Below are 12,338 nucleotides of genomic sequence, written 5' to 3' on the forward strand. Positions count from 1 at the left end.
TTAAAAAAAAAAACTGGTCCACAAAACATGCAAAGGAAGAAGTCCGACTGTTTTCAGTGGAATTCCTGTCCATTGATAAATCTGGGGGCTGGTTTTGTACTGGATGTCCCCTGGTTTTGTAGCTGGGGACATACTTAGAATTAGACTCCATAAAACGCAAAACGGGGGCAAATTATAACATATAATGGAAAAGCAAATTTTCTAAAGAAAAAGAAAAGACCCTGAAAGCAAAGGATTTTCTTTCATAATTATAGCTCTTTTTGTGTATCCCACTTTTGCACCCCCCGCCCCTCAGATCCCCCCCCCCCCCCCCCTCTCTCCTCCCCCCTCTCTCCTCCCCCTCTCCCTCTGCATTGGCTGGCTCAGTAAACCCTCAGTATTATTAAAGAATAAGTGAGGAGGGTGATTATTTGCGGACCGCTCCCGGTCACTTTCCAGTCCCAGCACCCAGACAAAAGTTTAGCGGAAGTGGAAACGGAAGAAAGAAAAAAAAATACAATTATTAGTTGACTTCTTTGTTCAAGACTGAAATTGTCGCGGGAAAAATAGGGAGGGAGAAAATAAAAGGAAGGGGTAATTAGTGATACAGCGAACACACACACACACACACACACACACACACACACACACACACACACACACACACGTGCATAGTTAGAAAGGTGTCATTTAAAACGCTAATTGAAGTGACTAATGCCAACTCAAAGGCTTCACCACAAAAGGACAAAAGCAGCAGTTGAGTTGTGGGCTGGGAGTTGTGAGGAGGGGTCAGGGGAGTGACAAAAGTGGCTTAGATGGGCTAGATCAGGGCTGGCCGACTCCAGTCCTTAAGGGCTACTAACAGGTCAGGTTTTCAGGATATCCCTGCTTCAGCACAGGTCGCTCAACCAGTCCCTGCTTCAGCACATGTGGCTCAATCAGTGGTCCCAGTCTTTGGCTGAGCCACTGAGACAGCCACCTGTGCTGAAGCAGGGATATTCTGAAAACCTGACCTGTTGGAGGCCCTTGGAGGATTGGAGTTGGCCGCTCCTGCGCTAGAGTATTAACCATTTTGCTTGACTCCTGATCCCCAAGAGATGTTGGATCAGTGCAGGTTTTGCAGCTGGAATGGGTGATGTAACAGAGGCCCCAGTAAGACAGGGGGCGCCACCCAACGTTAGATTAATTAAAGAGGCACGTCAAGCGGCCCTTCCAAAAATATATATATATCCTTTTTTTTGTTGTTGATTTTAATATACGCAGCCTGTGATTACCTTTATTAAATACGAATTACCTAAGCTGCCGATCCATTTGTTGTCTTGTGATCGATGAGCAAAGATCCTGCTTCCCAGGGTTCACTTAATGGCTGCCTTTCAGTTTCAAGCAATCCGTCAGTCAGTGTAAGCTACAATGTATTCTTATGTACGGTAACATTATCTATTGTTACAGTTTGCAGCTCAAACTGCGGGGAGCATTGGCAACAAATTATCACAAACAGGAAAGTGTTACAAAGCTCTTGCACCGCTAGGTAGGATATTGCACGGATTGCTCTTTTAAGAGGCTGCATGGCTATGCTAGTCAGGGTTCTCCAAGTCAAACCAATCCATCATTTATATAGATCGCTGGAGAATACTGTGGCAGTCCCAAGCACTCAAACAAAAGAGCCGTTACTAGAGACAGTTAGTAGATTAAAAAAAAATAGGTATAATTCAAACAGTACTTAACAATACAGATATTGATTGTGGACAGTAATTAGCGCCCCAAGATCCTTTGTACAATAATAGTTGTAATCCAAAAATATCACAGAAGCAAGTGAAAGTGTGTGTATATATATATATCAACAGTGTACTCAGAACTTTACAAAAGAGACTATACAATACAGGGAATTATAATACAATAATTGCAACAAAATCAGACAATAACAAAGCAAATCCCTGCAACGGAAAGCTAACAATCTAAGTGGAATGTTGGGAGATGTACAGACAGCAGGTGAGTGAGTGAGTGAAAGGTTGGGAGATGTACAGACAGCAGGTGAGTGAGTGAGTGGAATGTTGGGAGATGTACAGACAGCAGGTGAGTGAGTGAGTGGAATGTTGGGAGATGTACAGACAGCAGGTGAGTGAGTGGAATGTTGGGAGATGTACAGATAGCAGGTGAGTGAGTGGAATGTTGGGAGATGTACAGACAGCAGGTGAGTGAGAGAGTTAAAGGTTGGGAGATGTACAGACAGCAGGTGAGTGAGTGAGTGGAATGTTGGGAGATGTACAGACAGCAGGTGAGTGAGTGGAATGTTGGGAGATGTACAGACAGCAGGTGAGTGAGAGAGTTAAAGGTTGGGAGATGTACAGACAGCAGGTGAGTGAGTGAGTGGAATGTTGGGAGATGTACAGACAGCAGGTGAGTGAGTGGAATGTTGGGAGATGTACAGACAGCAGGTGAGTGAGTGGAATGTTGGGAGATGTACAGACAGCAGATGAGTGAGTGAGTGGAATGTTGGGAGATGTACAGACAGCAGGTGAGTGAGTGAGTGGAATGTTGGGAGATGTACAAACAGCAGGTGAGTGAGTGGAATGTTGGGAGATGGACAGACAGCAGGTGAGTTAGTGGAATGTTGGGAGATGTACAGACAGCAGATGAGTGAGTGAGTGGAATGTTGGGAGATGTACAGACAGCAGGTGAGTGAGTGAGTGGAATGTTGGGAGATGTACAGATAGCAGGTGAGTGAGTGGAATGTTGGGAGATGGACAGACAGCAGGTGAGTGAGTGGAATGTTGGGAGATGTACAGACAGCAGATGAGTGAGTGGAATGTTGGGAGATGTACAGACAGCAGGTGAGTGAGTGAGTGGAATGTTGGGAGATGTACAAACAGCAGGTGAGTGAGTGGAATGTTGGGAGATGTACAGATAGCAGGTGAGTGAGTGGAATGTTGGGAGATGTACAGACAGCAGGTGAGTGAGCAAAAGGTTGGGAGATGTACAGACAGCAGGCGAGTGAGTGAGTGGAATGTTGGGAGATGTACAGACAGCAGGTGAGCGAGTGGAATGTTGGGAGATGTACAGACAGCAGGTGAGTGAGTGGAATGTTGGGAGATGTACAGATAGCAGGTGAGTGAGTGGAATGTTGGGAGATGTACAGACAGCAGGTGAGTGAGCAAAAGGTTGGGAGATGTACAGACAGCAGGTGAGTGAGTGAGTGAGTGGAATGTTGGGAGATGTACAGACACCAGGTGAGTGAGTGGAATGTTGGGAGATGTACAGACAGCAGGTGAGTGAGTGGAATGTTGAGAGATGTACAGACAGCAGGTGAGTGAGTGGAATGTTGGGAGATGTACAGACAGCAGGTGAGTGAGTGAGTGGAATGTTGGGAGATGTACAAACAGCAGGTGAGAGTGAGTGAGTGAGTGGAAGGTTGGGAGATGTACAGACAGCAGGTGAGTGGAATGTTGGGAGATGTACAGACAGCAGGTGAGTGGAATGTTGGTAGATGTACAGACAGCAGGTGAGTGGAATGTTGGGAGATGTACAGACAGCAGGTGAGTGAGTGAGTGAGTGGAATGTTGGGAGATGTACAGACAGCAGGTGAGTGAGTGGAATGTTGGGAGATGTACAAACAGCAGGTGAGTGAGTGAGTGGAATGTTGGGAGATGTACAGACAGCAGGTGAGTGAGTGAGTGAGTGAGTGAGTGAGTGGAATGTTGGGAGATGTACAGACAGCAGGTGAGTGAGTGGAATGTTGGGAGATGTACAGACAGCAGGTGAGTGAGTGGAATGTTGAGAGATGTACAGATAGCAGGTGAGTGAGTGGAATGTTGGGAGATGTACAGACAGCAAGTGAGTGAGTGGAATGTTGGGAGATGTACAGATAGCAGGTGAGTGAGTGGAATGTTGGGAGATGTACAGATAGCAGGTGAGTGCAGTAGATGGCAATGCTTGGCCACGATGGGTGGTAGGTTTGGTGGAGCAATAATGCATAAAGTGTGCACAGAGAAAAAATATATCAATTAATACAGTACAAGAAATCTGTGGGGCTGCTACTGGTAAGGGGGGGCAATGTTTCGGAGTCCTGCCCCTTCTTCTGGCCCATTCCCACAAGTGCAGAGCTTTATGTGGTACTTCCCTTTGCACTTTTACCGATTGTGTACCCCTGGATCCCGGTAATATATCTGCCATTTCAAGCATGCGCCTCTAAACATTGACATATCCATCAGATGTTCCTCACCTCTACCCCTCCTGCGTTAGCCTGTTTTGGAGAAGTCACGTGGGGCACGTATTATAACGGTATGTATTAAAGACATTTTATATGGGTCAAAATTCTCTGCCAAGTCTGCATGAAATGTGAGAATTCATCATTTCCTAGTTTCATACCTTCAGTATGTATGTATGTCTTTATTTAAATACATTAATGTACATAGCGCGTCAAGGCAATAATATAAGTGACATAATAATATAACACATAATGGGAAGAAGCGCTTGAGACATAAAAGTATCACAAGGAAAAAGAGTCTCTGCTCCGAAGAGCTTACAATCTAATTGGTAAATAAGAAGATCGTACAGAGATAGTAGGAGGGCATACTGGTAAGTACGTCTGCAGGGGGCCAAGCTTTATGTATGAGGTGTAAAGTATCAGCCACGGAGCTACTCATATGTTTCGTTAAGCAGTGTGTGTTTTAAGGTGAGTCTTAAAGGTGGATAGAGAGGGTGCTTGTGCATATTGAGGGGAAGGGTGTTCCAGAAGTGTGGGGCAGTGAGTGAGAAAGGTTTAAGGCAGGACAGGGCTTTAAATACAAAAGGGGTAGAGAGAAGGCATCCTGGAGCAGAACGCAAGAGTCGGGACGGTACATAGTGAGAAATTAGGGCTGAGATGTAGGGAGGGGCAGAAGAGTGTAAAGCTTTAAAAGTGAGGAGGAGAATTCAGTGCAGACCCAGGCAAAAATATGTTCGTTTGATGCTGCGGGTCAAGTTGCTCTTTTCAGCCCTTTATACATACTTTATACACATTTTACACACTTTATACATAGGCCACAATGTATCAAAGTAAATGTGGTACAATTTTTCGGCAAAACCCTGCTTGACCATTTGTACGGTCTGCGTTTAGTTTAGGACCATATGGCCACAGGAATACTATTCACTGCCGGGCCTGCGGTCATTTCTATTCCTTCTGCTCTGTATCCTGCATTCTAACGGTACCGAGGTTTCATTGTAAGCCGGCTGTACCCATCACACAGCGTGCACTGTACAATGCCCTCTAGTGGCCATATAACCACACAATGCAGAAACATTATTAAGGAAATATTGAGGACGCGTGTCATTTTTATTTCAAGCTTAAAGAAGGGAATCTACCAGGTCTGTTTGTCCAGTAAAGGGCACAACAACCTGAAAAATCATTCTGCCAGGACCTTTTACAGCTCACTGATACTGCTCAAAATTACCCCGTCCAAAGAACTAGGTAGAAAAAGTGGGGGTTACCCTTGAAGTTGGGGGGTCTCAAGTTTCTAAAACCATCTCCTGGGAAAGTCAGTTTAGTCCCACGTACAGATGTAGTTAAAGTTACCGTCCCGGAGATCGCGGACGAACAAGCAAAGGTCTGCAGCGTCCGCCATGATGGAGCTGGCAGGGGGGGGCGCTCCGTGCTGCCGAGTGGGATCCCACACCGCGCTGATCCGTCAGGGCACCGGAATCTGTTAGGTTTACTACATCTGCCTCTCAGAGATTAGCGATGGAAGGCAACACTGGGGCAAAAAGTCTGCGCCGCACTGTATGCGTCAGACAAAAAAAAATCCCTATTGACATCTGTAGTTTTTCCTGATACATCAGCTGCCGTGTGTTCTGCCCCAGAATGCACCACTTTGCTTTGATCCACAGGCCCCTTAGATCAGCTGTGGCCAACTCCAGTCCACAAGAGACACTACCAGGCCAGGTATTAGGGATATCCCTGCTTCAGCACAGGTGGCTCAATCAGTGGCTCAGTCTTCGACTGAGCCACTGATTGAGCCACCTGTGCTGAAGCAGGGATATCCTGAAAAACCTAACCTGTTGGTGACCCTTGACGACTGGAGTTGGGCCAACCCCTGCCTTAGATTGTATGCTGTTGGGACAAGGAGTAATAATATGCTCAAGGGGCCGCATCTTCGGATAAACTTTACAAAACTAAAAACCCAAGGATTACACTTATAAACAGGCTCACTCTGCCAGTGTACGTTTCCTGGTCACACATTGTTGTAAGTCAGCAAATAATATACAGCACAGGCAGTCCTCGTTTTACAACGAGTGGCTTATCCAACGCTGTGCAATGCATACCTATGTTCCCTTTTACAACGCCAAAACGGCTTATCCAACGCTCTTATGAGGCTTTGCAAAGTTGTTTGTGTATATAATATATATATTATATTATACTATATTATACTATGTAATATATTATATTATTATATATATAATACAGTAAATAAACTATATAATTTATGTGTGTGCTGCGTATCTTATTGCCTGCGTAAAATATTTGGTGTATTTTAGCATTAAAAATGCCTTCAGGAACGGGACTTTTCATTTAAACAGTGTTCCTATGGGAAAACGTGTTTCGCTTTACAACGTTTCGCTATCCAACGCCATTTTGAGTAGCGCATTGTGTCGGATAACCGAGGACTGCCTGTATATCGCAACTCAGTATATAACATGGGGGAGCACAGGGGGGGAGCACAGGGGGGGAGGGAGGATGATTGAAAAGGAAAGGGATAATTCCAGAGTTTCCCAGCCGTGTAATCAGGGAGTTTAGAGGACGTTGTTGCTTGAGGTGCGGAAGTGGTACTTGTAACAAACATGTCCCTCCCTCCCCTTCAGACACTCCACATCCCAAACAACTCCCCCCCCCCCCCCTGCTGTGGGACAGGTAACTGCTGTTCATACGATATGAAGGGGCTGGCAGTCTAGACACTTTTCACAGCAGGGATTATGAAGTAACTAGTAGTTTAAGGCTTAAGGGGAATAAAACACTGCTGGGTGTGGAAGCAAAAAAAAATTGTTTCATACAAAAGCAAATGTATTTCCTCACCCTGGGCGGGGACACCTGGGAGCGAGGACCTCCGGGGGTTACAATAGGGCAGGTAATAAGGAGCCCCCCCCCCCCACCGGGTTAACTGGAGGTTTTGGGGGGGGGGGTTATTTACTAAAGTCTCCCAGTTTGGGGTTAGCCAACGCAGAAGCAGCATGGATTTTCCTTTGATAAATCTGGTGCTGTTTCCCCCCCCCCCCGCGTTTTGCAGCCGGGAGACTTTAGTGAATAGCCGTCTTAATGTGACAACTGCAACAGTGGTGCAAAAAAATAACTTCTCCACCGGCAGCGAAAGGGTTTATATTGGGAGGATAGGGGTTTCCTCTCTTAGAAATCTGGTGCTGTTTCTTGGTAGTTGTGAGATGAGAAGAGGTCGTCAGGGTCAGTGACAAAGAGGCCGGGTGTCTCATTTGATTGGGTGCTGGCAGTGCTGGGCGCCAATAGGCCTGCCCATGCTTTGGACCACAGACAGGCAACCTATTTTTAATATAGCCACAGGTGTGGCGAATGAGAAGTGAAAATCGCCACATCATGTAAATATTGAGAAATTAGGTTGCTCAATCGAACATTTAAAACAACACACACTCTTCGTCTGCTTCCCTCACCTCAGCACTATCACATGCTGCTGCTTCCCTCACCTCAGCACTATCACCCGCTGCTGCTTCACTCAGAAGTGTATGTACAGAGCTCCTAGGCATTGTGGAATCAGGTTGTATTCTTCTTTTCATTTGTGTTATTTTGGAGTGAAACTGTGGGGGATTGTGTGTTTTGTAGAGGTTTAAAGGTTGTTTTGGGGGTTTAAAAACCGTTTTTGGTTTTTCACCCAGGGACTGCAGTATTTTTTAACCCAGCACAAGCTGCACTTTGGCTGGCTGGTACTGTAGCTTTCAACCCCTCTCCCCTCCCACACCCTGGTTGTTTTACTTCTATTTTCACTTTATTTCTTAAGCCTGATTCCTCTTTTCTCACCTGCAATTAAGAGCTCTGTGTCTTTTCTTCAAAGACTTGTTAAAATTGTGGTGTTGCCTATTTAAAGATTTAAAACTGCAGCAGGTTTTAAAAGCTGCTTTTTTCCCCCTCCCTTTGCAGAGAGGTTAATTGGTTCTTTAAAGGACAGTTCCTCTTTGCACCTTTCTCTCTAAACACTACCTCCTCCCCTGACTAAAAGGCCTAATATTATCATGCCTAAGGGAGGTAGGAGTAGTGTGGCAACGGGGACCACACCCGGATACAGGACACCAAAAACTGTGGCCCCTAGGAGCAACACTCTTAGTCACAGCCCTAGGCCTGGTCCTTCCAGTGCCCTGGCCACGCCTCCCCCAGCGCCTGTTAGCAGCGTGGCCCCTGCGGCCCCAGTTCAAACATGGGCGCAGATAACAGCTGCAGGCATCGACCCCAGCAACAACAATGCTGGGGCAACGCCCGGTGTGAGCAGGAAGCTTGGGGTGAGATGCCCAATGTCACCTGGCCTTAAAATGGAGATCTATGTAAGGGCTGTGGCAGATGTTGTGGGTCCCTCTGCTGTGGTGGTGGCAAGCAAGATGTATGGGAGGGGCATTTTCTTCCTCCGTACGCTGGCTGCCACCCACACCCTGGTGCAGAAAGGCATCAATGTAGGGGGGATCTACATCCCTATAGAACCCATGGAGGGGTTAGGCACAAAGGTGATTCTTTCAAATGTGCCCCCCTTCATCCCAGACAGCCTCAAACCCTGGGAGACATTAAGTCTCCTATAACAAAATTGCCTTTGGGCTGCAGGGATAGGGCGCTGAGGCATGTGCTCTCATTTAGGCGGCAGGTACAACTGCTGCTGCCGGGGAGCACAGACTCTGTGGAGGGTTCCTTTAGGGTGCCTTACGATGGCATTCAATATACTTTTTTCTATGGCACGGAGGGGGTTAGGTGTTATCTGTGCAAGGAGCTGGGGCACACTCGTAGGAGTTGCCCCAAAGGGAACAGGAATCCCACCTCAGCTCCCGCACCCGCCCCTCCCTCTGCCAAGACACCCGGTACCGCTGTGCCTACCACAGCGGGGCCCTCGAGAGCCCAGGTCCCCACTGGGATCGTAGGAGATGTCGCTGCCCCATCTCGGGCGGTGACATGTACACCTCTCCCAAAAGAACAGAGGGAGAAGGTAAAGCCCTCGAGGGCCCAGGTCCCCCCTGGGACCGCAGAAGTTGTCCCTGCCCCATCTCGGGTGGTGACATCTGCACCTCTCCCTAAAGATCAGAGAGAGAATGTAAAGCCACCCCACAACAGTCACCCTCTGTTGTCGCTGTCCCCCCCCCCCAGAACAGCTTACCCCCATTGTAAGCACCGTACAGGGTGTGGGGGAGCAGGAGGACGCTCCTGCTGGGGAGGCAGCGGCACCCTCTCCTGGGGAATCAATCCCCAGGAAAAGCAAATTTAAAAATAAAAACAAGAGGGCGTTTGAGGAGGTCGAGAAGGGTGAAACGGATTACGTTCACCCGCGGATGTCTCCAAAAGGGAACGCAACATCGTTTCCGCACGAGGTGGCTCCATCCGGCCCACTGGTTGAGATTAATCAGTGTGAGCCGGATCCCATAAATGAACAGCCCCCCCCTCGAAGATCTGGAGGGAATGCAAGAGGAGGTACCCGATGTCTCTGGGGTGGAAGGCTAAAGTGCTCAACAGCACTTGAGATAGACGATGGGGAGCCTCCCAACGCCCCTCTGGGTTGGAGAGCATCCCCCGGAGACTTGTGTTTCGGTGAATTTACCCCACCGGACACAAAAAAGATACCTGTGTTCGGGGACCCGGGGGTCGACCGGGATCCCCTTCTGGTTGTACCACCTTCGGGTGACACACATAGGGATAAAAGGCCCCGTTTTGCATCACCAGAGGAAGGAGATGGGTCAGGGCTGACCACCGTGGGTGGGGATTTGGAGGGTGTTTTGGTGAGCACTTCCGATTACATCTGGGAGTTGTCTGACCTGAACCCTCTTAGTGCGGAGTTTTGGGCGGGCACTTTATTGGGAGTGAATGCTGGGATAGACCCTCCCTTCGAGGTCCTTGCTAAAGAGTTCCCTCCCATGGTTGGTGAGGGCCCTCCCACAGATGGTGGGGGCCCTCCCGCGGATGGTGAGGGCCCTCCCACGGATGGTGAGGGCCCTCCCGCGGGTGGTGAGAGCCCTCCCGTGGATGGTGAGGGCCCTCCCGCAGTTGGTGAGTGCCCTCCCGCAGGTGATGCGAACACCTGTGGCATGCCATTCATCTGTATGGCGCTTGAGGAAACTAGTAGGGCATTGTGTGCTTCTGTGGCCCACGAGGACTCTCGGGAGACCACTGCCTCTGCCATGTCGCCACCAGCTGCCCCTGAACATCCTGACTCGGGGATGGAGGTGGAGAGCACAGTGGACCCCCTCGTGGAAACACCGAGGAGGGGATCCAATCTGGGGCTGAGAGAGGCCCCCGCAGAGAAGGACGGGGGTCTTGAATTCTCCAGCCAAAAGGAGCCTGGGGAGTTGGGGCTCAGTGGGGAGTCCTCTGGCACCATGGAGTCGGTGGACTCCTCGATCCCTGTTATCCCTGCCCGGGAGCTAGATAGTTTCCTGGATGAAACCCTCTGTAGACACGGACATACGAAGGTGCAGTTGGCCCTTGAGAGGTGGAAGGATGCTTCGGTCATTCTCCACTCTCTCAGAGTATATATCAAGGCTAACCACAAAGCCAAACTTTCCGGGACTATCGAACATGTTCGGGTCCTAAAGTTTAACAAAGTGTTGCGAGAGCACGTAAAGGCTTCTCGGGGTATAGTACCCTGAGCGCCTATGGGAAGCAAGACTCTTGATTACCAATGGCTTTGAGCATCGGTACGCTAAACGTAAATGGATGTAAGGACGGGTTTCGCAGGTTCCAGGTACTCTCCTTATTACAAAAGGGAAAGTATTCTGTGAGTTTCCTGCAGAAAACCCATACCACTCCAGAGGCTGAAGCCAGCTGGCATCTGGAGTGGCGAGGCAAGGTCTTTTTCAGCCACCTCACTTCGACATCTTGTGGGGTGGTGACCCTGTTCTCCGAATCCTTTCAACCTGAGCTGCTGTTTGCCAAAACTGTTGTTCCAGGTCGCCTGTTGCATCTCAGGGTCCGGCACGAGGACTACACGTTTAATTTCTTGAACGTGTATGCTCCTGCCACCGGACCCCTGAGAAGGCAGTTCTTCGTCAGATTGTCCGAATACCTGGAGACAGTCGACGCGGACGAACACGTGGTGCTCGGGGGTGATTTTAATTGCACCCTCGAGGCTCTGAGGGACCGGAATGGTCCGGAGCCACACCTGAGTTCTGCGTCGGCCTTGCGGGAGGTCATCACCCGCTACTCCTTGGTAGACGTCTGGCGAGAACAACATCCCGGGGTATCCACTGAGTTCACCTATGTTAGAGTGTTTAGAGGTGGATGGATATCCTGGTCCCGGATCGATAGGCTGTACATATCCAGCCACAGCCTGTCGCAAGCTCAGTCCAGTACCATTAGGCTAGCGCCGTTTTTGGACCACAATTGTGTGTCCGTGACGGTGGCGCTAATACCAGCAGCGCCATCGGCCGCCTATTGGCATTTCAACAATACGTTGTTGGAGGACAAGGGGTTTGCGATGTTGGTCCGAGACTTTTGGATGGCCTGGAGAGGTTGCAGGTCAGACTTTGCCACGTTAGAGCAGTGGTGGGACATGGGCAAGGTTCATCTGCGCCTCGTTTGTCAAGAGCACACTAAAGGTGCCAGCAGGCGGCGCGATGCTGAGATTGAGACCCATAGGGAAGAGGTGCTCGATCTCGAGAGGCGGCTGTCTATGGCAGGAGACCAATTCCTGCAGTGTGCGTACGTGGAGAGGAAGTGCGCTCTCCGGGACTTGGAAGATCGGAGAGCTCGGGGGGCGTATGTGCGATCCCGCATCCACTTCCTTCGGGAAGAGGGTTGCGGGTCGCGCCTCTTCTACGCGCTGGAGAAAAAGAGGGGAAACCGTAAACATATCACCTGCTTGCTAGCAGAGGACGGTACCCCTCTGACTGACCCGGAGAGCATCCGGGACAGAACCCGGAGGTTTTACATAGATCTTTTCTCTCAAGTCCATGCTGGCAGAGGTGATTCACCCCGACCAGTCCTATACTGTCCCGGGCCGGAGCATTCATGACAACATTTTTCTGGTCCGGGACCTGCTACACCACGCGCAGAGGACTGGTCTGTCACTCGCCCTCCTGTCCCTAGATCAGGAGAAGGCGTTTGACAGGGTGGATCACCGTTACCTCATGCAGACCCTGCGGGAGTTTGGCTTTGGCCCACAATTTGTGGGCTTTCT

Source organism: Ascaphus truei, chromosome 1 (genome assembly GCF_040206685.1).
Source record: "Ascaphus truei isolate aAscTru1 chromosome 1, aAscTru1.hap1, whole genome shotgun sequence".
In the NCBI taxonomy this organism is placed as follows: Eukaryota; Metazoa; Chordata; class Amphibia; order Anura; family Ascaphidae; genus Ascaphus; species Ascaphus truei.